Consider the following 27,210-nt stretch of genomic DNA (forward strand, 5'->3'; position numbering starts at 1 on the left):
CGGCCTGCGGGCGCGCGCCTGAGTTGCGCAGACGCAGATTGCCTTTTGACACGTGGTCGCTGTCCTGGGTTGCTGCCGAGCTCGCCCGGTGGAGCTTTTTCCTGTTGATGTTGACTGGGAACATGGGCGGGCTCAGCGCCTTCCACCCGAGCTTTGCGAATTCTGCCCTAGCTGTTTCTTCCCGACTCCGCCTGTCGTGTCTATCTTCACCATGACCGGTAATTGACGTCCTCTTACGGGTTAGAGGTCGCCATTTTTGGCTAGTGCCTTTGTTGTGATAGCAGGACAAGGATAATCACCTGGGACAGCAGCACCCTTACGCGTCCTTTTGGAACCAACAGTGGAGTTGGCAGCACAAGAAGCTAGGGGCAAGAGAGACCGGTTGTACTTGTGAATTGGTAATTAATAATAGTAGTAATTGAGCGCTTAGTATCTATCAGGAATTTCGTCAAGCTCCTCACCTCCGGTAAATCACTTTATGGTTTTAAAGGAAACCTGTGAGCGATAAAGCAAGGTTTTAGCTAATAACTTCTGAGTCTCATCTCGAACTTAGAATTCTCACTCCAAACCTTGAACCTGTCCTCTAACTGTTACACTGATTCTTTCCATTATTTCGTCCATAAAATACTTAGAACTGCTGCATTTACCAGATGCTAGGTAACAAGCTAGAAACAAGACCTGCTTCCAGTCTAAGTCCCTTCTGGAGCCCAGGTCCCCACACTAAGATGATGAAACATAAAGAAATGTAAAAAGGTCTGTGACAGTCCAAAGCAAGTGATGGTAACTGCCTGCAGGAATCAAGAGCTGCCTCACCTGGATTAGGGCAGCAACCTGCCCTCCCAGTCTTCTTATCTTCCCGTCCTCATCCCACCAAATTCCCAATCCACCCTTGTACTGTCATTCATCCAAATTCACAGAATGGAAGCTCCTCACCATTAGGCTCCAAGCCATCTTCCTAGTCTTTTTTATTTGTTTGTTTATTTTTTCCATTAGCATTTATCCCCTTCTACCCTCTTCCACCTCCACCCACCCTCCCCCCCATCTTTCTAGTCTTAATTCCCTGCCACTGCTGTCTTTACTCTCTCAATAGTCTGGCGTAGCATTTTTTAGTTTTTGCACTCCCATCTCTTTAAGACCCAGTTTAAATGTACATTCATTCAACGAATAGATGGCTCATTGTGCACCAAGCTTTTTGCTGGGTACTGGGTATCTATTAGTAGATAAGACAGACAATATTCTTCCTTAGAGAGTTTGCAATCTGAAGTGGGAAACGGATTACTTAGCAAGTACACAAAAGTGTAAAGGGAAAGAATATCAGAATAAGCTAGATATAGGTAGCTGGGTGATGGAGGGCCCTGAGGTAGGAAACAGCTTATTCAAGGACCAAGATAGCCAGGTTGACTAGAGCTTAATAGGTGATGGGAAGAGTGGCAGGCAGTGAGGTTGGATAGGCATGCAGGAGTTAGCTCAGGCAGGGCTATGTGAGGACACAGAATTTTCTTTATTGTGCAATGGGAAGGCATTGGAGGGTGGAGCAGAGGTGAAATGATTTTTTAGGAACTGACTGGTGCAGTCCCCAAAAGACACAGTTGACAGAGCACATATCTAGGCTTCCACCAGTTTATATTACACATCTGCTTCCTATTATAGTGTAAGCTGTTTATATGACTCCTTCTCTTGCAGCTTCTACTTTGTAGAGGTCAGGGACCTCCACATATTATTATATTAAGGAAAGTAAAATGCCTAACAGTCTATATATATATACATATGTTTAATCTTCACACAAGGACTTGCTTATTGGTTTTAGAGGAGAAGGAAGGGTGAGAGAGAGGTAGAGAAACATGGATTGGTTGCCTCAACTCATCCCCAACTGGGGACCTATCCCACGACCCCTGTTGTGGGAGGGGGGTGGGGGAACCCCACCCATGAACTTTCAGTTCACTGGCCAGCTCTCAATCCACTGAGTTACACCAGCGAGGGCTTTTTTGTTTTAAGTTAATGCATACAAATATGGGGCCATAGAAAATGTGTAACACAGGGTCTTAGGTACACACGTGTGTGCTTTATTAATTACTGATGTCATGTGGTACTACCTATTCAACACTTTTTTCACTGTTATTTTTATATGTTGATAAAGATCTACATCATTCCAAGCTCAGTATTGCTTTTTTCCTTCGTTAATGGTATCATACTGCACCTTATTAAGCACCTTTTAGCAGGGTTTTTTTTTTTTGCAGTCTAAATCCTTGAAAGTGCTGCGGATAGCATTCCACCTTATGAACACACACACATACTGCTAATCAGTTGTGACGGTGAAGGCTGGGCAGCTTCGCTGGCTCTTACAATGATCTTTACCTCCAGTGCTCGCGTGCCGGGGCAGCTTCAAGAAGTGGTACAAGTTAGTGCATTTTCAGTGTTAATGGGGTTGGGGGAATTCTCCTCACATAGGCACCCATACCCCCTAAGAATCAGGTTTTCCTATGCATCGGACGAGAGGAGCGGCTCACTGCAGTGTAGAGCTCGATTCCCTCCGGTAACCTTTCCTTCCTCCCCCTCCCCGCTGAGCTCGCCGGCACCTTCCCAGCAAGCACTGCGCTATTTGCATATCAACTCAGCGTTTTGCCTTTGCTTCTAAATAAAAATCAAAAGTCAAATCATACTCTCTCCATAAAGATTTCCCTCTGACTCAGGAGGACTGGAACTTTCCTCCTCAATTTCTAGAGCACGGGGAAGGGACCTCCATACTTTTTTTTTTTTTTAATTCACTTATACCAAAATAGGTATTCGCCAAGACTGCCACCCTGCTCTCAGTTCTTTTAAGGCAAAAAGGGCTTCTGTCGTGAGTGGCACACGTAGGGCAGCTTGATTGCTCTACGTGCGGAATCGACATCAAGAGATTTCGGAAGCATAATTTTTTGGTACTTGGGCAGCTAGTGATCGTTGGTCCTGGCGCCCTTGACATACTGTCAAAAGAAAAAAAAAAAACAAAAACCAGGTGACTTTTGTGTGAAACTATGTTTTGTGTATTATTAATATGCCTGGTTTTTTTTGTTTTTCACCAGTGTTTATGGGAGTTTTTTTTTTTAATTTTGGGGAGGGGAACGGAGGGGAACGTCAATATACGGTTGCTGGGGGACCGTGACTTGCAACCCAGGCTTGTGCACTGACTGGGAATTGAATCTGCAGCCGCCCCTCAATACACTGAGCTACGCCAGCCAGGGCCTGTTTTGTTTTGTTTTGTTCTGTTTTTAAAGATAAATTCTGTAGCTTTCCCCTGTTAAAATTAAGGAAATTAGGTTTAAGTAAATTAATCTGTAGCTTCATCTAAGGGATCACTGTTTTATGCAATGAGGAGCAACATTTGTAATTGCCACGTGAAACGTGGATTTTGAAATTTTCTTTTTTACCAGACACACATTCCTAAAGCTGAGTTGTTTTACTATGACTTTTGTCCTTTAAAAACAGAGGCAGTAGTTTAAAACTCCAGTTAGGTAGCACTCTTAACTGCTGGTACCAACAACCTTTTTAGACAGCAATTCAACAACAGATATTCCATCTCTTAAGTATGTATCCTCCTATGTGAAGTTAATGTTTAAGATATTTAGTAATAAGGGTGCATTCAATCTAACAGTAAATATATAGTGTACTCCAATAGACCCAGTGCCTGACTTCACAAGGCTTAAGTTTAGTGAAGGCAAAGACAAAAGGAAGACAGCATGAAATAAGCTAGAAGTGGGATGTCTGGGAAAGCTTTCCTGAGGCAAAGAATTTGAAGCTAAAACTTACAGAGGAGACAACCAGGCAAAGTGGAAGGGAAGGACTGTTTACGTAAAGGCAAAGCCTTGAGAGTGGACAACGTGCTGTAATAAAAAAGGCCAAGATGGCCAGAGTGAAACCATCCACTTGGCAGGACACAGGGAAGCCAGAAGACTCCACTGAGGCTGGGATGTTCATGCAGTGCTTTTTGTAAAGCAGAAATGAAAAATTACCTACAGCAGAGATAAGCAAACTTTTTCTGTAAAAGACCAGATAGTATATCTTTAAGGTTTGTGGCCATATCATGTTTGGTAGGCACTCAACTCTGTTGCAAAGCAGCAAAAGATGATATATTAACAATTGGGCATAGCTGTGTTTCAATAAAACTTTATTTACAGACACCAAAATTTGTTATTTCTTTTTTAAAAATATATTTTATTGATTATGCTATTACAGTTGTCCCATTTTCCCCCTTCACTTCCCTCCACCCTGCCCTCCCCCTCCCACCCACATTCCCCCCCTTTAGTTCATGTCCATGTGTCATAAGTTCTTTAGCTTCTGCATTTCCCATACTATTCTTGCCCTGTTTATTTTCTACCTATTGCCTGTGCTACTTATTCTCTATATCTTTTCCCCCTCTCTCCTCCTCCCACTTCCCTGTTGCTAACCCTCCATGTGATCTCCATTTCTGTGGTTCTTTTCCTGTTCTATTTGTTTGCTTAGTTTGCTCCTGTTTTAGGTATGGTTGTTACTGAGTTTGATTTTTTTTTTTTTACTCTTCATATTTTTTTATCTTCTTTTTCTTAGATAAGTCCCTTTAACATTTCATATAATAAGGGCTTGTGATGACAAACTCCTTTAACTTGACCTTATCTGAGAAGCACTTTATCTGCCCTTCCATTCTAAATGAAAGCTTTGCTGGATAGAGTAACCTTGAATGTAGGTCCTTGCCTTTCATGACTTGGAATGCTTCTTTCCAGCCCCTTCTTGCCTTCAAGATCTCTTTTGAGAAATCAGCTGACATTCTGATGGGAACTCCTTTGTAGGTAACTGTTCCCTTATCTCTTGCAGCTTCTAGAATTCTCCCCTTCATTTTTACGTTGGGTAATGTAATTATGACATGCCTTGGCGTGTTCCTCCTTGGGTCCAAACTCTTTGGGACTCTGAGCTTCCTGGACTTCCTGGAAGTCTAGTTCCCTTGCCAGATTGGGGAAGTTCTCTTTTATTATTTGTTCAAATAACTTTTCCACTTGTTGTTTTTCCTCTTCTCCTTCTGGTACCCCTATAATTCAGATGTTGGAACGTTTAAATATGTCCTGGAGGTCCATAAGCCTCTCATTTTTTTGAATTCTTGTTTCTTCATTCTTTTCTGTTTGGTTGTTCCTTTCTTCCTTCTGGTCCCTTCCATTGATTTGAAACCCAATTTTCTTTCCATCACTATTGGTTCCCTGTGCATTTTCCTTCATTTCTCTTACTGTAGACTGCATTTGTTCATCTAATTTATGACCAAAGTCAACTAATTCTGTGAGCATCCTGATCACCAGTGCTTTGAACTGTGCATCTGATAGGTTGGCTATCTTTAGGTCGCTTTAAAAAACTGGCTCTGGGGCTTTTAACTCTGTTTGAGCCATCTTTTTTATTTTATTTTATTTTATTCCTTTGGTCTGGTTGCACCTGTTACGTATGAGGGGTGGAGCCTTAGGTGTTCACCAGGGCGGGGCACCTCAGTCACTGGGTTGTGACGTTATATGTGGGGGCAGGGTCCGAGAGGGAACAATGGCGCCTGGTCCGCTCTCTCTAGGACTTCAGTCCCCTTTGCCGCTTCCCACAAGCAAATTGGGCCCTTCTGGTGCTGGCTCCCGGGAGGGTAGGCTTGTGTACTTTCTCAGACTCTGTAGGTTTCCCCAAGGAGCCTCCTGTGAGGCTGAGAGAATCTCCCGGCCTCAACTCCCACAGGTGTTTTCAGTTGGTGCCTTTAGGCTTTGTTTCCGGGTGCTGGGTCCCTGGGTTGCGCTGTGTCGCTGCCCGTTTTCGCTTAGTTTGCGCGTGAATGTGAGGCTGTGGATAACCAGCTGCCTTTTGCACACCTCACTGGGTCTGCTCGTTGCCTCCAGCGCCCAGGGTCTGCCACCAGTCCGTCAGCTGCCCCTGCACTTCTGGGGTCCGCCAACTGTTGTCTGCACCCTGTGCACCTGCATGTGCCAGCCACCACTTTTTCCTGCCAGGACCCCTCGACCCCTCTCCGTAGGCCTCCAACTCCGCCCCTCCTTACCAGTGTGGATTTATGGTAGTCAGACTTCTGTTCACTTCACTTCTCTCTCTCCTGGTTGTTTTTTGTTTGTAAATTTTTGTTGTCCTTAGTTTTGGTTGTGTGAGGAGGCACAGTGTGACTACCTATGCCTCTATCTTGGCCGGAAGTCTTGTTATTTCTTTTTTAAATTTTTATTTATTGATTTTTTAGAGAAAGAAGTGGGGGGGGAGAGAGAGAAACATTGTTGTTTCACTTATTTATATATCCATTGGTTGATTCCTGTGTGTGTCCTGACCAGGGATCAAACCTACAACTTTGGAGTATCGGGATGAGGCTCTAACCAACTGAGCTACCTGGCCAGGGCTTGAAATTTGGATTTCAGGATAATCAGTATATACCATGAAATAGTATTCTTTTACCTTTTAATAGAGAACTTGTGCAATATATTTCTCTTTATTTGTATATTTTACCCGTAAGTTAACATACTTTTCACAGGCTGAATTCAGCTGATATAATCAAAATTATTTCTTTCACCCAAATAGGAAAAAAGCAAAATTATAAACATGTAAGAAAACACATTAAAATGATGATGAGAATAAGTCCCTCCTCTCATTAGAAATAGTGTCTGTATAATGTATGTCATTTGGAACAGAATTTCTTTATAGGTAGGGCACATGTTTCTACAATACCTTTATTCTGCCAGTTTTATTTCATTCATCAGTCCCACCTCCTGTGAAGGATCAAAGGGATGTTGGTCTTGATGGAAATCTGTTCTTTCAGATACTGCTGGTACCTGTTGGGGACCAGAAGTTAAGGGAGACACTAGCCTGCTGGCACCAGGAAAGCAGGGCCTGGCTCAGCAGCGCCAACTAGTGGCTGGAAGTAGAGGGGGTGAGGTGCAGGGATGCCAAGCTAGGTGGGCCCTGTCAGGCAAGAACAGCAATTGTATGGGAAAGGAAAACTGTAACAGAGTGAAATATTTGCTCTTTTGACTCTATCTTAATTCTAGCCTGTATTTTCCCTCTGGCCTGCAGGCAAATAGTTCCTGCTATAGATATACTAATTGCTAGAGAAATTCAACTTGAGGCTTGAGCTTTTGGCAAAGATTTGTAGGACCCAAATTAGCAGGGGAAAATGGAATGGAAACTATGAGATTTAGAAATCCCCCCACAACTCTTTCTTGGGACCCCTGTAGGCACTTAGATGTCTGAGACCTTCACACACCTCTTGCCCTATCTATTCTCCCTCTCCTTGACATAAAAGAAGCCTGAATTCTCTGCTCTCTTAAGATGGATTTGAAAAAGCCCTAAGGCCCCCCAACTTCCTGAGCTGGCACCTTTTTGATCAATAAACTTTTCTTTACTCTAAACTCTGACATTTTGAATATTGGTCTTTGAAACATTGGTAACATGTACCTTGAATCGTAACACTTAGGCTTGTTCCATGCAGAGAGACCAGAATAGCAAAAGTGGTGTATAGAGAGAAGCTATGCAAAGTCCAGTGTTGATTTAGAGATTTCCCACTTTTCCTTGGATCCCTGTAGGCACCTAGATGTCTGAGGTCTTCTTTTTGGGAGGATGGGTAACAAAGCTGGTAGCAACTGCCACAAGGGTTATGACACTTGCCCTGCCTATCTGTCTCCACTTTACATAGAGTCAGTCCAAGTGATGGGAGAGTGGTAGTATGGTGAGGTCAAGCAGTGAGTTGTGCACTCTCCACATCTGAGTCTGAGCCAAGGTGGGGGGGCCTCTTATTCTCTGTGATTTCCCTCCTCACTGCAAATCCTACTTGCATCTGGGTGGTATGGAATGTGGGGCCTTCTCTGGGGATGCAGGCAGAGCAAAAGATGAGAAAAATGTTCCTACCAAGCCGGCAGTACCTGTTTACTCACATCCCAACACCATGGGGGACCAGGCTAGCCCCAGGGCTTTGCTGACGTCAGGGCATTGGGCCTCAGGTCATCAAATTTTAGGACCTCCCTATTTGTTTCCTTTGAATTCTTTTTTCCACAAGCATTTGGGACATGGCTGAGGATCTAATTCTAGGGCTGCAGGAGGTCTCTACACTTCAGTCTCCTGACCCAGAAGGAAAAAGTACTCTTCTTTTCACTTTGTTTTTCCCCACAAACCTTTTAAAATGTGAAAACTGCCCTGGCTGGTATTGCTCAATGGATTGAGTGCTGGCCTGTAAACCAAGGGGTCACCAGTTCAATTCCCAGTCAGGGCACATGCCAAGGTTGCGGGCCAGGTCCCCAGTTGGAGGCATGCGAGAAGCAACCACACATTGATGTTTTTCTCCCTTTCTTCCTCCTTTCCCCTCTCTCTAAAAAAATAAATTAATTAAAAAAATGTGAAAACCATCCTTGGGTTCTCAGGCAACAGCCAGGGAGCTATAGTTTACTGGCCCCTGGACTACAAATTCAAGAGCAAGAAGAGCCTGGTCAAACTATTGGATATCCACACAATGGAATACTATGTACTCATTAAAATGTTGAAACAGGCTGGTGTGGCTCAGTGGGTTGCGAATTGTCCTGCAAATGGAAAGGTTGCTGGCTCAATTCCCAGTCAGGGCACATGCCTGGGCCCCAGTTGGGGGTGTGCGAGAGGCAGCTAATCACTGTTTCTCTAACGCATCAATGTTTGTCTCCCTTCCTCCCTCCCTCCCCCTCTCTCTGAAAGTAAATAAAATCTCTTTTTTAAGAAATATATTAAAAAAATAAAATGTTGAAACAGCTTTCAGCTTTAGGCTTAAAGGAGGTGTAGGTGCAACTTTCTTCAGTCTTCCTGAATCTGGCTTATCAGACACCAGCTGTCTCCACCATACTGCCTCAGTTCCACCCCAGTGACATCAAAGTCATATACCTGAAGTGCACTGGTGAGGAGGTCAGTGCCACATCTGCCCTGGCCCCCAAGATCAGCCCCCTGGGCCGTCTCTAAAAAAGGTTGGTGATGACATCGCCAAAACAACCAGTGACTGGAAGGGTCTGAGGATTACAGTGGAACTGACCATTCAGAACAGACAGGCTCAGATTAAGGCAGTGCCTTCTGCCTCTGTCCTGATCATCAAAGCCCTCACAAGACCACCATGAGACAAAGAGAAGCAAAAAAAAAAACAAAAAACCCAACATTAAGCACAATGGAAATATCACTTATGATGAGATTGTCAACATTGCCCAATATATGTGTCACTGATCTTTAGCTAGAGAACTCTCTGGAATCATTGAAGAGATTCTGGAGACGGCCCAGTCTGTGGGCTGCAATGTTGATGGCTGCCACCCTCATGACACCATACATGACATCAGCAGTGGTACAGTGGAATGCCCAGCTAGTTAAGAACTGCAAAGGAGCCCTGGCTGGCGTAGCTCAGTGGATTGAGTGCGGGCTGCGAACCAAAGCATCCCAGGTTCGATTCCCAGTCAGGGCACATGCCTGGATTACAGGCCACAGCCCCCAGCAACTGCACATTGATGTTTCTCTCTCTCCCTCCCCTCTCTAAAAATAAATAAATAAAAAATCTTAAAAAAACAACAACTATAATGGTGTTTAAAAAAAGAACTGCAAAGGAAAATATTTCAATTAAAGATTATTTTACAACCACAATAAATAAATAAATAAATAAATAAATGTTGAAACAGAAGAATTTATGATAATGGGTCACTTCTATGGAGCACTTATCAAGTGCCAAGCCCTGTATTAAGCACTTAGATGCATTAGTTCCTATAAACCAGTGAGATAGGTGGTAGTGTGTTAACTTTACAGGTAAGAAAACAGAAGCTCTGGGTGGTCCAGATCACATAACTAGAAGGTATCAAGGAACGAGACCAGGTCTTCTGACAGGAATGAGTTGCTCTGACTGCACAGGGTGCCTAAGAAAAATGTCAATTATAGTGAAATCTGTTAGTGAGGGAAGATTTATTGGGAAAGTGAAGTTTTTTTCTTTTTGTTTATCCATATTTTCTTATTAAAAATGTACATGAACAGGTTAGAGAAATTATGAGGACATATAGTCACTGGATACAAACAATGGAAAATAAAATCATACTCAGAAGGCCACATATTATATGATTCCTTTTATAGGAAATGTCCAGAAGCTGTATCTATAGAGACAGAAAGTAGGATTACTGGTTGTCTGGGGCTGGAGGTGGGGGCAGGGACTGACCACAAATGGGCATGAGGAATATTTTGGGGGCAAAGATAATGTTCTAAAACTAGATTATGGTGAGAATTGTGTACTTAAAATGGGTGAATTTTATAGCATGTAAATTATACTTTAATAAAGCTTTTTTAAAAAAATCAAGAGTGGAAATTTTTTATTTTTTATAAAGAAATATATTTTTTAAAGATTTTATTTATTTTAGAGAGATTGGGAAGGGAGGGAGAAAGAGAGGGAATGAAACATCAATGTATGGTTGCCTGTAGCACACCCCATACTGGGGATATGGCCTGCAACCCAGACTGGGAATCAAACCGGTGATGCTTTGGTTCACAGGCCTGCGCTCAATCCACTGAGCTACACCAGCCAGAGCAAGAGTGGAAAATTTTTAAAAATCAAAAGCTGGAAGGAGAAAAGTTTACCTAATTAGGAGCCTGAGAATATAAAATCAATTTATGGAATAAGTTCTCTAATTTAGGAATTTGACCTTAGCAGATTTCCTGCAGGCTGTGCTTCTATGTGTTAGCTGATCATGTCAGTGACTCCCTCATTCAAAACCCTTCAACGGCTCCTAACTAGCTTGAGTTAGCATCCTATAAGTCTCAATGGATCTACCACCATGGTTGTTCTCAGGGCTCCTGCCACACTAGTCTTCTCTCTGTATCTTTAAAGTCACTACTTGTCTTGCCTCAGGGCCTCCAGGAAGTTCTTTCCTCTGCCTGGAAATGCTGTTTCTCAACAGCATCTCCCCCATTCCCCTCTCCCAAGTGGCTAACTCCTCATTCTCCATATCTCAGTTCAGATGTCACTTCCTCAGGTAGGCCCTCCTTGACCTCCCCACCCCTCACCCCCTAACCTCACTAGGTTAGCTCCTCACACTATTATACTCTTTCATAGCATGTGTACTTCTCTGCAAAACGTCATAATCATTATTAATGAGTGAGTTGTAAACTTAGTTGTCCAATATTTATATTCCCCAGCCAGAATGTCATATATGTGAAGGCAAGAAACCTGTCTGAATCTTGTATACCATTTGCATACTTGATATCCAGTATAGTACCTAACACATAGTAGGCATTCAATCCATATTTGTAAGGCACTTCACAATTTATGAAGTACTTGTGTATATACAATTACACTGGCTACTATTTATTAAGCACCTACTGTGTCCTTGGATATGCAAATAGGAGTAAATGAAACAGCCTGCTCCTGTCCATTCTAGAGGTGACTGTACTCTCCTAAGTAGGACAAGGATAATCTTCCTATTTTACAGGCAGTCTAAGCTTATATCACTTGTAAGGAAGAAGTAGAACCTTCTGAAACTGAAATGAAACTCCTCCTGATAAGATCATAGACTGCCGACAGGATGGGTTTACTGCAGGTGGGTGAGAGGAGGGGAGGTGGTTCAGGGAGATGGATTTTGAGAGGCCATGAAGCTTTGGCATTTGAAGGGTGGAGGGAAGAGGATGCCAGTTTGTCAGAGGACAAGAGGAAGTTTCCATCCTTCAGATGACTGGGTATGTATGGCTCCTCTCTTAAAACCAACCAAACCTGGCTACTGAGCTCTCCTTTTGGTCCCTATCTGGGATATTGGGATCAGTGACCACAGACAGGAAATGATGATCACATAAAAATTGTGTTTCTATACACCTACAATCCAAAAAAGATTTTAAGATAATTCCATTTATAGTAATATCAAAAAGAATAAAATATTTAGGAATAAATTTAATCAAGGAGGTGAAACTTAACCGAGGAGGAGTGTAAGTTGTATACTGAAAACTATAAAAACATTGCTGAAAGAAAGACACAAATAAATGGGAAGATGTTCCATGTTCATCAATCAGAAGACTTAGTATCATTAAGATGTCAATACTAGCCAAAGTAATTGGTGGATTCAATGCAATCTCTATAAAAATCCTTTTTTAAAACACTTTTTTTACAGAAATAGAAAAACCCATTCTAAAATTGAATCTCAAGGAACCCGGAAAAGCTGAAACACTCTTGAAAAAGAACAAAGTTGCAAGAATACTCTTCCTGATTTCAAAACTTACTAGAAAGTTACAGTAAGTAAAACATTGTGGTAGTAGTATAAATACAGACATGTAGATTAATGATAGAATAGAGCCCAGAAATAAACTCTGACATCAGATTTTTAAAAAATTATTTTTATTTAAAAAAAATTTAAAGATTTTTAAAAATTTAATTTTAGAGAGGGGAAAGGAGGGAGAAAGAGAGGGAAACATCAATGTATGGTTGCCTCTCGAACACCCCCTACTGGGGACCTGGCCCCCAACCCAGGCATGTGCCCTGACTAGGAATCGAACCAGAGACCCTTTGGTTCTTAGGCTGGCGCCCAATACATTGAGCCACATCAGCCAGGGTTATTTATTGATTTTTGGAGGGATGGAGGGAAGGAAGAAATATCAATTTGTTGTTCCACTTATTTATGCATTCATTGGTTGCTTCTTGTATGTGCCCTGACCAGAGATTGAATGGGCAACCTTGATATACTCAGCTGATACTCTTAACTGAGCTACGAGAAACTAGGGCCTCCAGCTGGCATTTCTTGAGTGCTTACTACATTCCAGACATTATTCTAAGTCCTTTTGTGTATTCTAAGTTCTCGTTTACCTTCATAAACCCCTGTGAGTGAAGTATCATTACCATCTCCCTTTTACAGATGAAGAAACTGAGGCCAAGACGGAGACTGATCCAAGGTCACAGAGCCATCAGGACTTGAATCTTGTCCTCTCTGACTCCAAAACCAGAAAGCCAGACTTTCATTTTGGTCCTGGTGGTGCACAGTGGGTAAGGAAGGAGCTGAGTTTGAGGAGGAGGTGGATTCACTTGACTGTATCTAGATTCATTCCAGACTTTTTTCCTTGCACCCACTGGCGGAACTTCCTCCTTTTCTGTCTTTGCCTCCTTTTCAGATTCACTCTCCGTTAGTGGCTGTTGGCTCCTGAGAATGTGATGCCAGAGGGTGGGGTAGGCCGTGGGGGTGGGGAGGTAGACCCACAAGTGCAGGCAGTCCTTAATAAACAAATTTTTTTATTGCTCTCTATATGCCAGGCAATGTTTAGAGGCTGTAGTCCTGTCATGAATAAAATATATCTTGTACCTGTTCTCAGGGATGTTTCATTGCAGAGTGTACATGTGTGTGTGTGTTGGTGTTGGGGGGGTGCAGAGTGAGGGGTAGAGAGGAGGACAGGGTAGAAAGGAAGGGATATGGGGGAGGAGAGGAAAGTGAATACAAACCAGGAACAAGATAGGTCAGGTGTCATAGGATTATAAAGGAAATGTGGGAGAGTAGCTGACAGGGGACACACCTAAGACAGCGAGAACAGAAAAGGCCTGGCTCAGGAGCTAAGACCTAAAGGATGAGAAAGAGCCAGCTGAAGATCTGGAAGAGCATTCCAGGATTCCATGGGGAAATGGCGAGGGCAAAGGCCATGAAATGTGTGTTTTAGAGGAAACTGGAGAAGTCTGGAGAGGCTGTGGCAGAGTGACAGAAACAAAAGGAGTCAAGAGACAATCCCAGTGCCAGCTCATGTAGGGTCTTGTAGACCACGATGAGGAGTTCAAGGTTAATTCTAAGGAGAAGGAGGCCATTGGAGGAATCAAGAATGAAGACTGTGGGGTGGTGAACACACAATATAGTGTACAGATTATGTGTTATCGAACTGCGCACCTGAAACCTATAAATTTTGTTAACCAGTGTCATCCCAATAAATTCAGTAAAAAGAAGGAAAAAAAAAAAGAATGAAGACTAGAAGGCAGCAGGACAGCAAGTGGGGAGACCAATTAGGACATTTTGGCTGTAATGTAACAAAGGCAGGTGATGATGGTGGTCCAGACCAGTTGGGATTCAGAGAGGTGGTATTAGAGGGAGCTTGGGAGATGACTGAGTGATGAGGGTGACAGTCTTGGCGGTGAAGGAGGAGGACAAGAGGAGAAGCTGGCTTAGTGTTGGGGGCAGAGGGCAGTCTAAGGAAAGGTAGGGACAGCAATTATGAATTTGGTTGTGGACATGTCGAGTCTGTAGAGTCAGTGGCTGGCTAGGCAACACTGTTCCAGGTTAGAAGCAGATACCTGGCAGGAGAAACTAGGGGCTGCCACCTGGGAACCCATAGGCCATACTTCTTCACAGATGGATAATGTTTGAAGGGTTTTTTAAATTGGTTATCAATATTTATAAATTCAGAGATATCAAACAAACTCAGGATTTCTACCTCCTCTTCCAAATTGGATAGTCTGGCCACACAGGGCCAAGGTCCTGGGAAGGCCATGGCAGGCTGATAAAGGAGCTGCTGCCCCTCCAGATGGACTGGTCGGCCCCCAGCAGGACTGCTGCAGATTCCACTCAAGGCCTGGACATAGCAGCACTAGAGTTTCAAACTCCGGAATGGGCAGAAGGTGGCACCCTGGAAGAGGAAAAAACTGACCTGGCCCAGAGCCTGGACTGTGGACAGACCATTGGGAGCAGCAGCTCTGCGACTTTTCAGCCATGTAACCAGGTGCCACTTAATTTCTCTGAGCCTGCCCTGCGTCTTCTGGAAAATGGGGATAGCCCTCCCTACTTGGAATTCCAGCTATGGGAAAGTTCCAAGTGGCAGACACGGAGAAGGGGCTCGAGCAATGCTAGTTTCTTTTCCCTTTAATCCGAAGAAAAAATCAGAGTGGTTAGTACTGGCTTGACCACTTACCAACTGTGCAAGCACAGTTTTCCTCTATATGAGATGGGAACACTGTTAGTATTGCCACTGGTAGTGCCAGTTGCCACTGGCACTGGTAGTGCCATAACTTGTGGGGAGTAAATAAGTTAATAAAGTTAATATAAAGTGTTTAAAATGGCATGGCACTTAGTATGTATTAGCCATTATCGTTGCTGCTGTTGCTATCACTTAGCATGGAATAAATATGCTCAAGAGCCAACAGAGCCACGGTTCTTGTACCTGGCTGGCCATTAGAGTCATCTAGGAGAGTTTTAGAAAATATCATGTCTGGGCTCTACCCTCAGAGATCCCACCTGACTTCAGCTGGGATGGGATCCTGGTATGGGTGTTTTATAAAATCTCCCCAAGTGATTCTATATAGCCAGGGATATAAGATCCACAGTGTAAGGGTCATTAGGAGCTTGGACTCTAAGTGCAATTGCCTTTGTTCAAATCCATCCAAGCCAACACATAGATGCATGAACTTGGGAAAGTTCTCAACTTCTCATATTAAACTGGGTTAATAATAGGACTTGGGACATTGTATAAATTTAAAGTGCTTAAAGACTATACTTCCAGGGATCATTTCTATAGTTCACTAAAGTACTTAGAGCAATGTCTGGCAGCTAGCAAGCCCTCAGCAGGCCTATGTGTCACTACCCTTCAGTTTCCCTGCCATTTCCAAACCCACTGCAGCCACTGTGGGCCTATGCCCAGCTGAGACCCAAAAGAGGACTTGGATGCCTTGAACACACTGGGGCCTCTCTTAACCCTGTCAGCTGCCAAAATTATATTCGGCCCTTCCACTGTTCGGCTTTTTTATTCACCCAAAACGAACAGAATTATCTTCCAAACAAAATTTGTCTGCTCAGATATCAGAGAGACTCTAAGAATTCTAGAGGGGAAGACAGAACCAGACTGCCCATTCATCTGTCTCTCATATTTAAAAAAAAAAAAAAAAAAACAACGAAGAAAAGAAACAAAGAACTAGAATTCTCTTCAGTGTTTAGGACACAGTGTTTAGTAGGAAAAAAAAGTACAACACATAATTGCACTGTCAAGATAATTCATCTAGGTAAAGGAAAAAATGCATAGGAAAAAGATTAAAAGGAAATATGGTAGATGTTAAATAAAAGTGTTTTTTCCCTCTGCTTCTCCATCCTTTTATGCACTTTATAATTTTCTACACTCAACATGTAGTTAACAGAGAAAACAATTAAGTGAAAAAAATTAAAAAGGAAAGCCTTCACATGACTTTTCTCCTCTTAAAATAATCACCTTATTGCTTTGTCTTAGTTCCTCCTTACTGTCAAAAAAATTTAAAGAACTGTCTCCATTTGCTGTCTCTATCACTTCCTTTCTCTTTTACTACTTCATCCATCACAATCTGGCTTCCTCCTCAACCTCAGAGGGGACCCCACCCTGGAAAGATCAGGAATGACCCTTGTTGCCAAATTCAGTAGCTTGTTTTTCCTTGCCAGATCTTTGCAATATCTGACATTGTTGGTACCATCCGCTTCATCTGGAAGCTCCCTGACTGCTCTCTGGGTATCTTCTCTCCACTCTATTCAGGGACCTAACCTTTCTGACTTTTGTTTGGTCTCTGCAGGTTCCTCAAGTCTTAATGTTCCCCAAGTTTGGGCCTCTAGCCCCCTCCCTCTGTACACTTATCTTGGATGGCCTCATCTACTCTTGACCTCTGTGGTTCCATCCCAAATTCCAGTGCTGGCCTCTTGCTGGATACAGGTCAATCCAACATCCTTCTGAACACCTTCATTTGGATGTCCCTCAAACACCTCAGACTTAAGTCCAAACGGACTCACCTTTCTACTTTCCCTCAATCCCAACCAACTCTTCTTGCCTCGTTCTTTCACTGGATTGGGGGATCCTTGTCCCTTTCTCTTTCTCACCCCCCACATTTGGTTGATCACTGACACCGGCTGCTTCAAATTTAGAACTGTGTCTAGAGTACACCAACACTGCTATGTGTTCTGGCTCCGCCCTACATGAGGCCCTTTCTCTCTTTTGCCTGGCTGATCATAGCAGTTTCCCCCAAAGCTTTCTTTCCCTGGTCTTTCTCCTCTCTAGTCCATATCTTGTAATTTTTCTGATCATTCATTCATTCAATCAACAAACATTAGCTGTGCACCAAACTCTGCTCCAAATACTATGTGGGGTAAATGATAAAGACACAAAATACATAAATAAATCATTCAGGGGATTTCAAATTGTGGCAATGTCTATGAAGGAAAGCAGGGGGATTAAAAGAAAATAACTAGGGCATGGGAGGGAAGTTCTCTCAGATGTGGTCTTTGCCCTGAAGCAGTCTCCCAAATGAACATAACAGGTGCCCTGATGGAACCAGGGGCAGCAATGATAGAGAAGAATGTGGCTGGGGACCCTGCTTTCAGTTGGGAATCAGGGAAGGCAGTGAGGGGTGGGGGGGGGGGCGCAAAGGAGGACCGGCAGATCAAGTGTGGGGCCCTAGAGGGGAGTTTGGGTTTTATTCTAAGTGCAATGGGAGGTTTCTAAAGGGTTTCTAACAGGGAAGTCACATTTAACTTTATCTCTCTCTCTTTTTTTTAAGATTTTCTTTATTTATAGAGAGGGAAGGCGGGGGGGGGGGGGGGGGGGGGGGGGGGAGGGAGGGAGGGAGAGAGAGAGAGAGAGAAACATCAATGTGTGGTTGCTGGGGGTTATGGCCTGCAACCCAGGCATGTACCCTGGCTGGGAATGGAACCTGTGACGCTTTGGTTCGCAGCCCGCGCGCAATCCACTGAGCTACGCCAGCCAGAGCTAGCGCGCAATCCACTGAGCTACGCCAGCCAGAGCTAACTTTATCTCTTTAAGAGATTACTCTTAGTGCCTAAGGTGAATAGCATTTGGGGGTGGGGTGGATAGGGTTGCTCAGTACTGGGACACTACTGCAGTGGTCCAGGCAAGTCCTGTGAGCTGGGGCTGGGTGTTGGCAGTGCAGTCAGAGAGGACTTAAACCTCCCTTTGTTTATAACTCTAGGATAACACCTGTCACACAGTGCTGTCCTATAGGTTTATAATTCTGTCTCTGCAGAAGGTAGACTAAGAGCTTATGAAAGATAAGGTTGGGTAAATGTTCAATGCATGATCAAAAGATACAAATGGCCCCTTTAGGAACAGTTTGCATGGGTCAAGAGTCCAGTCGTGACCAGCCCCCATTATATTCAGAATCATCTACAAAAGATACAAATGGCCCCTTTAGGAACAGTTTGCATGGGTCAAGAGTCCAGTCATGACCAGCCCCCATTATATTCAGAATCATCTACTAATGTGTGAGTCCTTGATCATAAGGAACACTAGCATGGGTACTAAGCCTCCTCACTGGATCCTGGAAACAGCCCTGAGAGGTGGGCACAGTGGGAAAATCATCTCTATTTGACAGGTGAAGAAATCAAGACTTAAGGGAGGTGTGGCTTGGCCAAGATATCCACAGCTGCTAAAGCTAAGTCTGGAGTCCAGCTTGTCTGATCCCCCCTCCCCCCCCCCCCCGCCCCCCATTCAGTTCTATTGTTTACTCCTGGGCTGCCTCACTTGTCCTTGAATCAAGAACTTGTAAAACTCCCTGTGACCTCAAGACAGAGGGAATAGAAAGCAGGGATATGATTCACTGGAGGCAAAATGGGGAAGCAATTCTCCTCCCCCCTCAAAAGTGTCTGCACACCACCACCTCATTTGTTCTTATAACCACTGCAACCATCTTAGTGGTTATAAACACGGATTCTGGAGACACAAAGGGCCAAATTTAAATCCTCTTTGTGTCACTTACAGGTTATATGACCTTGAGGGATTAGTTAACTTCTTTCGGCTTCCTATTTATCTGTAAAACTGAATGAAAACTGGCTACTCAGTAGAGTTTCCATAAGGATTATGAGACAAAAGCATCTTCCCCAAGACCCGGTCATACAGAAAGATCTTAATACTTGCTAATTATTATTACTGGCCCCAGGAATTCTCTTGATCACTTTTCACGCATCTCTTTTAAAACTCACATCATCATTTATCCTTTACGTGAAATAAAGGTTTAGAGCTGTTAAATAACTCCCACAAAGAAGTTAACACTTGAACCTAGATCATCACAACCAGTAAAGCTTAGCAACCATGCATAGGTCAGAGAATGTAAGCAGCTTGCTCCAAGGACTGGTGACCAGCTACTGTTCTATACTCAACCAGATCTGATTCCACATTAATAATTGGCTCATAACTTTTGGAGGTCTAGTAAGATGTAAGCTTTAGAAAACAGGATTTGGAATGTAAAGGGGGCAGAGTCCTCCAGAGGAGTCGAGAGACATGCCTATGCCCGCGCATGTGGATGAGGTGATTCTTTAATTTAGGCTTAATTTCCTCATCCATGAAATATAGGGAGAAGAGTTATTAGTCCCTAGCGTCCTTCCCAACACTGACATTCCAGAGCAGAAGAGCTGCCCAGGTAAATATTTACTCAAAGCCCTCCGGCTGAGCTTCATCCTCCGCGGGGTCGACAATAAGGACGCGTCCCCTTTAAGGCACCAGCTCGCCAGCGGCGGCGGCCGGAAGTGTTGAAGTCCGGCCTGGCGGCGACGGTGGCGGTAGCAGCCGTGGCGGCCTCTGCGCATGCTCCGTAGCCCGCCCGCCCTGGCCGCTCGCCGCCCGCCCGACGGAGACGGTGAGGAGGGGGAGGGGTGGGCGCGCGAACGCGGGCGCGGGGTGGGGTGGGGGCGGGGGGGCGGACGCGGGGGCCGCGCGGCGGCCGGCGAGGGCGGGCGGGCGCACAGGGGGCGGGGGGCTGTTGCCTCCGCGGGCGCCTCCCCACGCCCTGTGCGTGCCGCCGCCGCCGCCGGGGAGCGAGCGGACGTCGCGGCGCCGCGGGGGGGTGGGGGGGACGCTGCCGCTGGGTCCGCCCGAGCAGCCGGGCCGCCCCCAGCGCGGCCGGCTGCGCCGCCCGACCTCGGCCCCCGGCCGAGGGCGGCGGGGGCCGACGAGCCTGGCACTGGGGGGGCCCCGGCGCCCCCGGACCGAGGGGCCCGGAAGTCCTCGGCTGAGGGGCCAGGAGGGGCCAGGAGGGGCCGGAGCGACTCCTGACTGACGAGGCCCTGACGCCCAGGACCCTGGCGAGGGGTCCAGGGATCCTGGGGTATCCCCAGAGGCGGGGTCTGGGGAGTGCCAGGCCCATCAATGAAGAGCCGGGGCGAGGCCTGGGTCGTGCTGGGTTGGGGGGGGCGGTGCGGGAGGGGGCGAGAGGTGAGGGGAGCCCGGATGCCGACCCTGGGAACCTTGGCGGGAGAGCAAGAGCAGAGAGGGGGTTCTGCTGAGGAGAGGAGGGCCCAAGCTTCACCTGAGGAAAGGCCTCGGTCGTTCGGCCCAGGGGAAAGAGGCAGGGGCTTTTCCAAAGGCGTGGTGACAGGCCTGGGTGGTGGGAGCAGGCAGGGGACAGGGGAGCGCTCCGGGGAACGCCCGCAGGCCCCTGCCCTCCGGTGGGTGAGGGGCGGCGGGGGCGCACCGCAGAGCCGCCTGAGGTGGGAGTGAGAGAGGTCCGGACTGCGAGGAAACGCGAGGCGTCGAGTGCCTCCTGACAGAAAGGGAGAGGACGAGGGAATCGGGCGTGTCGGGGGTGGGGAGCCCCACGTTTCTGAGGCCCGGAGAGAAGCTGTTTGAGGGGAAGAAGCCCAGAACACTCCTCATTCTGAAATGTCGGGGCGTTCTCCAGCTGTCTGCTGACCGAGGGGCCGGGTGGATGAGGGCAGAACCCGACCTGAGGCGGCCTGGAGAGGAGCCCACCAGATGAAGGCGTGTTGGAAATCTCAAAACCACTCTATGTAGCGGATACTGGAGGGGCTGTGGTTGGGGTCTGTTTGGGAGGACTCGGAAGTGGGGTGTTTCTCAACCTGGACGATCACAAAAAGGCACGAACAGATCATTCTAGTCTTACAGGGATTCCCCCTCCCCACTCCGTGGGTTTGCTAATGGTTACTGAGGTGCTTTTGGGGGGACTTTTTCATTAAATGTTTGGATAATCCCCTAATTTATTAGCCTTTTCTGTGTATGTATTTAATGTCTACTGAGGAGATGACTATTTCATTAATCAACTTTATGTTCAACAAACATATCCAAAAGCAAACTTGTACACACCTCCCTTGCTTTACTTTGGGCGCTATTTTGGTCTTGTCCTAAACAGAAGTCCCCTACACTGTAATAGGACGACTCTTCAAAGCATGCTTTTATTCTGTTGCTTCCCCAAACTTCTGCCTAGCGATCTCCAGTAGTGACTTCTGAACTTCATTTGCTCTGGCTCTTTGCCTCGCAGTGGTGCTGTGTAGCCTTCTGTTGGCTTCAGCTACATTCGGTAGCACTCTGGATCACCTACTAAATACGTGAGAAGGAATAAGGAAGGAAAACAATCAAGGAGTTTTGACCTCAAGTTTTAATTTAGAAATGTCTTAAGAATAGACTACACAGTCAACAAAAATTACACTACAGTGTGCAATACACAAATACATTTTAGGGTTAGAAAAGTTCAGGGTATCTGCTATTTTTAAAAAAATAGTTTTAAGAGAAAGAGGAAGCAGGGGCAGAGAAACACTGATTTTTTTTTTCCTTTCACTTACTCATGCATTCATTGGTTGACTCTTGCATGTGTCCTGACTGAGGATTGAACCCCTCAACCTTGGTGTATCAGGATGATGCTCCCACCAACTGAGCTTCTGGGCCAGGGCAGGATATCTGGTATTTTTTGTCATTCCTCATTGACTTCCAACTGTCATGTCCCTGTGATCTTGTGCACTCACACTTACACTTTGCCTTGTTTTAAAAATTGGTTTTCAGGACAAAAAAATGAATTTAATCCAGAGTAGGTTAGATATCATATCTTTAGTATTTCAATAGCATTTGTAAGTCATGAATTGGCTTTCAAGGTGTCTTTTTTATCTTCGAAAATAACTACAAAATTATTTTAACTTTTCATATAAATTTGGCATCTTTTTTTAATGTATTCCTTTAGAATTACAGGGAGTGTTGTGTGATTCCACAATCAATACTCTGAGACCCTTTTTATAAAAATACCCAAAGGATCAACTATTGCCTCAGGAGTTTTTGTTGATATAAACAAGAGCCACTTTTCAGTTTGCACTCAGCTCAAAGAGATGACCTTGCAGTTAGCCAGTGTAGTCTGAAGAGGTGGTTTCGGGTTACTTGCTAGGAATATGGTATTTAGGGTAATAAGAGATTCAATCCAAACTGGCTTCTCTAAAGAATGTCAACATGGCATTCTTTTCCAAGTTGACTGAATCAGACCTGTGTCTCTGACACTGAGAGACATATTGTGGATAATTATAATTATCCTCTTTGATAAACTCTCAGAAAGTTAGAGAAACAGCCAGAACATTCCTCTTGGGTGCCAAGATGTGGGAGGGGTAAGGAATAAAATATGAGTTTCTATTGAGGAAAGTATTAATCAAGTTGTTAGTCAGCCACTTATTCAGAGTGTTCTAGAGGACTCAACCACAGAGTAGAAGGTTGAAACTAGAAGCATCCTTCTAATTCTGCTTCTCTAACCCATTAATTCACCTAAACTATTAATTTTTAAACATTTAAACTCCCTTTTTGGGATAATAAATTCTGTAAGCTTGATACATGCTAAGGTATCTCATCTTTTTAAAAAGATTTTATTTTTTTAAAAATAAAATCTTATTTTATTTTTAGAGAGAGAGGAAGGAAGGGAGAAAGGGAGAGAAACATCTGTGTGTGAGAAAAACATGGATAGGTTGCCTCTCAAAAGCCCTCAAGCTCCCAACCGGGGGCCTGGCCTGTAACCCAGGCATGTGCTCTGATCAGAAATCGAACCGTTGACCTTTCCGTTTGCAGGCAATGCCCAACCCACTGAGCCACACCAATCAAGGCAGGTATTACATCTTTTAGATTTATTAAATATGTAATAGTAACAGAATAGTGCTTGAAAAAAAGTGTCCAACAAATGCTAGTTATTATTTTAATTTACCCTACATTTTTATAGTTTAAACTTTAATGATATCTATTAGTTCAATTATTCAAGGACTTGATGGTATATGTACGCTTCATCATATCCCTTTTTGGCTTTTTCTGGACTCACAGGACCTAATTTTTTTTGGTCTACTGCCAGAAGCCAGCCAAACCAGGCCATTGATTCTCTTGTTTTAAAAAAATTGTTCAATTACAGTTGTCCCAATTCCCCCCCAACCCCATTACTCTCCCCTGCCCTGCCCACCCCACCCCACCACTTCCACAGTCAATCCCCACCCTGTTGTCCTTGGGTCCTTCGTACAGGTGATTCTCTTATTTTTATCTTTCTAGTTTTAAACCTTTGATTTACTCGGGGGTAGGATTGAGGGTGGGAGATGAGGGTGGGTGGGGCAGGGGAAAGTGGTGGTGGGAAAATGGAGACAACTGTATTCAAACATAAATAAAAATATTTAAAAAATAAACCCTTAATTTTCAGAAGTTTGAATTGTATACTGTTTTATCTTGCAGTTACTTTTCCCCTCTATTATGTGACAGTGCCATGCATCTCTTTCTCTTCTGTAGTTCCTTAAGAGTAGATACTGTCCTTTTTTATATCCAAGGAGCCTAACTCTCCCCGATATGGAGTAGAAACTCAGTAAATATTTGTTGAACTAGCCATACTGATGGACAATAAGCCAGGCAGCTTAGCCTAGCTACCTAAGCAAATGCATCCCCTAAGTTGGAAATGTAGAAAATTCTAGCAGCCTTTTAGGGTAAGCTAAATCATTAATTGCACAAGAATTTATTACCTTTCTTCTATTTGCCAGATTGCCTTAAAAAGTCTAGATAGATGGAAGTCTGATATTTGAAAGCTATTATACTCCTGTGTCCTGGGCAGTAAGCTAGGCACAGGGAAGTTGTTGAAAAAGAAAAGCAATCTTTGCTTTCCCATGATGTTGTCTGGTGGGGAGAGGCTGACAAAATGAGATGATCATTGTGACAAGGGTGTTGCAGGCGCTGAAGGAGCAAGGACATAAACTCAAATCTAGTCAAGGAAGTCACCAAAAGCCTCCCCAAGGAAGTGATGTTTTAAATAAGTTACAAAAACTTAGCAGTAACTAGCCAGAGAAAGAAAAAGAATTTCAGGTAGAGGAAATAAGTGTGAAGGCTCAGGTGAGAAAATGGTGGTGTGTTTGAGAAATTGGGAGAAATTCAGTGATAGCAGCCCACATTGTGAGAAGAAGAACTACGAGAAATGAGGCTAGCAGGATGGGCAGGGGACAGTTTTGGAGGATTTTGTAAGCCATGTTAAGGTATTTGTACGTCATTCTAACAGCAAAGGTAATCCACTGAGGGATATTTAAATGGAAATGGCTTGTGACCTTTAGTAAGATCACTTTGTAGGTAATTTGGAGAGCAAGACCAGAGTTTAGGATACTAATGAGATGCACCTGGAAAAATACAGGTAACTGGTGGCTCAGAATATGGTGTGACAGCACAAATGGAGAAAGGAGATGGTTAAGAGATATATAGGTAATAGTATGGATAGAATCTGGTAGTTGATTGGCTTTAGAAAGAGAAAAAAGGAGTCAAAAATAACTTCTGCTCGGACTAGTGAGGTTCAGTTGGTTGGGCATTGTCCCAAAGCAAAAGGTTACCCATTGGATTCCTGGTGAGGGCACATGCTTGGGTTGCAGGTTTGGCCCCTGGTAGGTGCATGTATGAGAGGCAACCAATCAAGGTTTCTAACTTTGATGTTTCTGTCCCTTTCTCCCTTCCTTACGTTCTCAATACAAATAAATAAATAAAAATCTTTAAGCCCTGGCTGGCGTAGCTCAGTGGATTGAGTGTGGGCTGTGAACCAAAGTGTCGCAGGTTCAATTCCCAGTTAGGGTACATGCCTGGGTTGCAGGCCATGACCCCCAGCAACCGCACATTGATGTTTCTCTCCCTCTCTCCCTCTCTCTCTCTCTCTCTCTCTTTCTCCCTCCCTTCCCTCTCTGAAAATAAATAAATAAAATCTTTTTAAAAATCTTTAAAAAAATAATAACTCCAGCCCTGGCTGGTGTAGCTCAGTGGATTGAGAGTAGGCCCAGGAACCAAAGGGTCGCTGGTTCAATTCCCAGTCAGGGTACATTCTTGGGTTGTGGGCCAGGTCTCCAGTAGGGGATGTGTAAGAGGCAACCACACATTGATGTTTCTCTCCCTCTCTTTCTCTTTCTCCTTCCCTTCCCCTCTCTCTAAAAATAAATAAATAAAGCCTTTAAACATAAACAAATAAATAATAACTCCATTTCTGGCTTGAGAAAATGGGTGGAGGCTAGTGCCATTTGCTGAGGCAGGAAATAGCAACAGGCTGAGAGGGAACATGAGTTCCTTTTAAGATGCCTATAAGATATTTTAAGAGACTCTTGGATATAGAAAGTGTAAATTCAGGTGTAAAGCTTGTGAGAATCATAAAGGGCAGAGTATAAGTCAGACATAAGGAATTTTAAGTAGGTCAAATACAAAAATTGATTGAACTGAGCTATGTCACTGCCTGTGATGAGCAGGTCTGTGACAGATAAAACGATTTTTGGATAAGCACCACTTGTCCTGACCGAGAGTATAGTGTAGTAATGAGGATAGATATTTGTTCAGTTAACTGCAGTGCAGAGCTCAGTGTGATAAACTCTGGAGGACAGCTACAAACCAAGTATTGGGGTAATGCAGAAAAGAAAATGGTAAATGCTTCGGCAATGGCTATGTGGAGGAGTGGGCTTTGAACTGTGCCTGAAGAGAGGAGATGAGGGAGAAAGGAGTTTTAGGCTTAAGGAATAACAACATACAGAAACCTGAAAGTACATATTGTATGGTCAGAATACAGTGGGTGAGTAAAAGATAGAAAATTGTACTGAAACAATAATTAAAATAAAATTAAAAAAAAGAATACAGTGGTTGGTTGGTGTGGCTGCAGTTTAAGATTCTTGGGTTATTATAGTTACAGATAAGACTGGAAAAGTATTTTGGGGCCAAACAGGGTTATGGCTTAACCCTGGAATGTTATGCTTAAGTATGTGTATTAAAGGCAAATGAGTGCTGTGGCAGAGCTGAGATACAGTTTCAGTCATCTGACTGCCAGTTACATGTTCATATTTGCATCAGTTGTATACTTATTCCATTCAGCATAGGCCTAGTCATTTTCACATTCTTATCTAAGTAAATACAGTGCTCTTATTTCTAGTCTCTCTAGTGACTCCCTCCTTCCTTTTCAATTGTGAAGAGTAACACACTGCAGAATATCCTGTGACCTTCTGAGTTTTCACTGAGATTGGGACAATGCTTTGAGTTACTTTAATTTTTTTAGAGATTATATTTATTTATTTATTTATTTTTAAGATTTTATTTATTTATTTTTTAGAGAGGGAAGGGAGGGAGAAAGAGAGACAGAGAGAAACATCACTGTGCAGTTGCTGGGGGCCGTGGCCTGCAACCCAGGCATGTGCCCTGACTGGGAATCGAACCTGCGATGCTTTGGTTCGAAGCCCGCACTCAATCCACTGAGCTACGTCAGCCGGGGCTATATTTATTTATTTTTAGAGAAAGGAGAAGTCAGGGAGAAAGAGAGGGTAAGAAACATCAATGTGCGGTTGCCTCTGGTGCACCCCCAACTGGGGACCCGACCTGCAACCCAGGCACGTGCCCCTGCCTGGGAACCGAACTAGCAACCTTTTGGTTTGCAAGCCAGTGCACAATCCACTGAGCCGCCAGCCAGGGCACTTTGAGTTACTTTAGAGTTGAAGAGCATGTAGTGCTGGACACTGGTTTCCTCACCAGCTCTGCAAGGGAGATGTCAGGTGAAGTCATTTCTCCATTCAGTCGGAAGCAGAAAGGTATTTAATCTAGAGGTCAAACAATTGGATTCAGCATTTGTTAAACAACTATGCAGTGCAAGTCATCTTTTTCTTCCCAACCAGCTAAGTTCAGTTAGTCAGCAGATATTTATTAAGTACTCACCAAGGACAGAGCAGTTAATGAGATGTAATAGCTGGTTGCAAGGAAAATGGATTCCTACTCTCTAGGAGCTTATTCTTTGGGATGGAACTAGTGGTGTGATATAAACCAGCTCTCTAGGGAAAAAATACCCTGATTTGTAGTGCTTGCCAATTGCCGTGGTGTATATACTCCCAGCATCAATGATTTTCAGCTAGTAACTTGATGTTGCTAAACTTGGAGTTGGAAAATGACGTACACAATTGGTTCTTAGGAGCTGGTAGAGCTGGTAAAGCACACCATTGGATGAATCACTCATACTAAGAAAACCTACAATAGCAAGTGAATACTGAGGCATTTCTGGAAAGATCAGAGCCT

At 44.2% G+C, this 27,210-nt stretch overlaps 1 protein-coding gene, 1 long non-coding RNA gene and 1 other non-coding gene across 6 annotated transcripts in view; all 3 read left to right on the forward strand.

Annotated features, from left to right (window-relative positions):
* Positions 1-27: 27 nt before the first annotated feature.
* On the forward strand, positions 28-13,283 carry LOC118500551. Its single transcript, XR_004903117.1, has 3 exons — positions 28-218; positions 12,102-12,222; positions 12,840-13,283. It is a non-coding gene; the product is annotated as an uncharacterized LOC118500551 (long non-coding RNA).
* Positions 2,824-2,957, forward strand: LOC114498332. The gene has a single exon (XR_003684760.1). It is a non-coding gene; the product is annotated as a U11 spliceosomal RNA (small nuclear RNA).
* A 6,160-nt stretch (positions 13,284-19,443) lies between the features above and the next one.
* GMEB1 (glucocorticoid modulatory element binding protein 1) overlaps positions 19,444-27,210 on the forward strand; it is a 28,120-nt gene continuing 20,353 nt past the window's right edge. For 2 of the 4 annotated variants that reach the window (XM_036025622.1, XM_028511675.2), the window contains exon 1: positions 19,445-19,552. The gene's annotated coding sequence lies outside the window, so the exon portion shown is untranslated. Of the gene's footprint in view, positions 19,553-22,678; positions 22,785-27,210 lie in introns of those variants that run through there. The other 2 variants (XM_036025623.1, XM_036025624.1) reach the window with 2 other exon arrangements.

The sequence above is a fragment of the Phyllostomus discolor genome, chromosome 5 (genome assembly GCF_004126475.2).
Source record: "Phyllostomus discolor isolate MPI-MPIP mPhyDis1 chromosome 5, mPhyDis1.pri.v3, whole genome shotgun sequence".
NCBI classification, from domain to species: Eukaryota; Metazoa; Chordata; class Mammalia; order Chiroptera; family Phyllostomidae; genus Phyllostomus; species Phyllostomus discolor.